The sequence below is a fragment of the Pinus tabuliformis genome, chromosome J (genome assembly GCF_031772625.1).
Source record: "Pinus tabuliformis cultivar Carrire ecotype Pingquan chromosome J, CPIR1, whole genome shotgun sequence".
Taxonomy (NCBI): domain Eukaryota; kingdom Viridiplantae; phylum Streptophyta; class Pinopsida; order Pinales; family Pinaceae; genus Pinus; species Pinus tabuliformis.
In genome coordinates this window covers 942,616,069-942,618,827 of record NC_142295.1, presented here as the reverse complement: position 1 = coordinate 942,618,827, position 2,759 = coordinate 942,616,069, and the positions used below count along the sequence as shown (strand labels likewise).

The window sequence follows — 2,759 nt, the reverse complement described above, 5'->3', positions numbered from 1 at the left end:
ACCCACTGAAAGAGGCAATTTTGAGTAGTTGCAGTTTGTTTTGCTGATCAATATCAGGAAAAGAAGCCATCACTTCATCTGCACTTGGTGATTCATCTCGTTCTACCCCTTGTACTCTCTGAGAATTACCATTTTCTTGTAAATTCAACACAACACCCAATCATCAAGCTGGAGAATAGAAGTGCCATCAAAATCAACAATACCAATTTTAGTTGAATTAATCAATTCCTATTCATAAAGAATCAAAACACAAGAACTGTGAAAGGAAAATCATTCATATTGATCAATATTCAAGAAGACATCACTTTGTAGGGTGTGTTATTTGTATTTACACAATTGATTTTTTTATTCAATCAACTATGCTATTCTTTGTGCTTTCGCTGGGTTCCTTCATCACCACCATCATTGGAAAATCCATTTCCCTCTTGAAATATGAAACGAGTAGCAATTCCCAATTGATCTCACACTACCACCACAAAGTAGCTAGCAATCCTGATATACAAATCGAACCAGCCATCCTATCAAGAAATCCATGTAGTTCTCAATCTATAGCTTTGATAACCCAAAACTCAAATCTTTTATATCTAATATGCACATAAATTATCACATTAATATTTCTAGACCTCATTCTAAGATCTTTACAGATTTGATACAGAGGTAAACTAGATTTTTCATACTATGACAAGCAATATTAGCAAGTCTTGGAGTCTCTGTTATGTAATGTCTCCTCCTTATTTGATAGAGTTGAAGCTGTATGAGCATCGACTGCACTGAAGGGATCATCCAATAGATAAATATCAGCATCGTTATATACTGCTCTAGCCAACTGAATCCTCTGTTTTTGTCCTCCACTCATATTCAATCCTCTCTCCCCAATCTCTGTCATATCTCCATGAGAAAAACTCTCTATATCCTTCTCTAATGCACAAGCTTTTATTGCCTTCTTGTATTGAATTTTGTCCATTGGTTTCCCATAGAGTATGTTATCTCTGATAGTACCACTTTGAATCCAAGTTGTTTGTGCCATGTAGGCAACATTGCCATATACTTCAATCTGCACGTAGTCCAATCAAAAAGTTTATGGAAGAATATTTGTATATAGAAAGCAAAAAAGCTACATCTACAATCTTGTTGAACTATGAAATGGTTACTTTTGCTCAAGAAGAGTAGTTAATGTTCAACTTACATCTCCTGAAATTTTTGGGATTTCTCCAAGAATTGTATATAGCAAAGCATATTTCCCTGATCCCACTGAGCCACAAATTGCTACCTTTTCTCCAGTTTTAATGCGCAGATTTATTCCCTTCAATGTTGGCTTTGTCAATGAAGATTCTGGATCCCAGCTGAGTATGGCTTGATGAATTGCGATGGTATACTGGGATCCGACAAGTGCTTTCCTCACAACAGAATCTGGTCTCAGCTCGTCATCTTGTAAGAACTTGTCCAGACGATCTAAGGAGACTTTAACCTAAATTAATATAGCCAAAACTTCAGGTAGCATTCTCACTGGATCTTGTATCACACGGAATGTTGCAAGCACTGTAAATATGGTTGTGGCAGTTAACGGTGGATCCCCTATGATAGCACACCCAACAAAAACTATAGATGAAGTAATGATGGGTGACATCCAGTAGAGTATGGTACCATATGTTCTATAAAATTGTGCTGAAGACAACCATTTGAACTCCACAACTCGGAATTTTTCTATCAGCTCTTTAAATTTTTCTTCCCATGCTTGTAGTTTGATTATTTTCATACTATTAAGAATTTCAGATGTTATTCTGAGTCTTTCATCCTGTGCAGTCATGAACTCAGCTTGGCACTTCTGGAGGGTTTTGGCCAGAGGTTTGTTTAGAATGAGAGTAAGAATGATGATGAGAAAACCTGGAATAGCTGCCCATCCAACTGTGGCAAAAAGGATGCCAATTGCTACACATATTTGCAAAGGGATGGTCCAACCCCAATGCAGCCACCACGGAAACTCTCCAAAACGATATGCATCTATAGCTATGTATTTTACAATCTCACCAGTGGCATGTCCTCGTCTTCCTAGACTGGACAACTGAAGTTGTTTCTGATATACAGCTGCCATAAAGGCGGAATGTATTCGCATACCTGTGCGTCTAGAATTGATTTTTTTTTTTTTTTTTTTGCTTAGGTGGTCCAATGCATGTTCTGAAAGTACGAAAGTCTGAAATTCTATTGACTATCATTCAATGCGCTTAGGAAGTTCTGTTGTTGGAAAGTTTTATTAGGCTGCATTGAATTAAGCAAGGCTGAAACATTATTGTTGACGTTGTAGTTGTAGTTGCTCTGCATGTTGTTGAATCTCTTTGTAGGGTTGGTTTCATCATCCCCATATGCTAAGGAGAGGGTCCTCTTGAGAGAATTGAATTTGTTGTCATTCTCCACTGCTAATTCTTCTTGTTTTGGGACAACTTCATATCGGCAATCGCTATTGTTGTCATTGTTATTGCTGAAATTGTTGTGAGAGAGGTTGGAGGACTGGACTTGAGGTAGTCTGCTGCTGTTTCCATTGCCATCCACGGCTTCATCATTTAAAAAACCATCTATGAAAGGATCGTCACTCTCTAACAACCCACTGAAAGAGGCAATTTTGGGCAGTTGCAATTTGTTTTGCTGATCAATATCAGGCAAAGAAGCCATCACTTCATCTGCACTTGGTGATTCATCTCGTTCTACCCCTTGTACTCTCTGAGAATGACCATTTTTCTTGTAAATTCGGCACAACACCCAAT

At 37.8% G+C, this 2,759-nt stretch overlaps 1 pseudogene; it reads right to left on the bottom strand.

Moving 5' to 3' along the window:
- Positions 1 to 691: 691 nt before the first annotated feature.
- LOC149229893 (ABC transporter C family member 8 pseudogene) lies at positions 692 to 2,092 on the bottom strand (annotated as a pseudogene).
- Between the last annotated feature and the right edge of the window lie 667 nt (positions 2,093 to 2,759).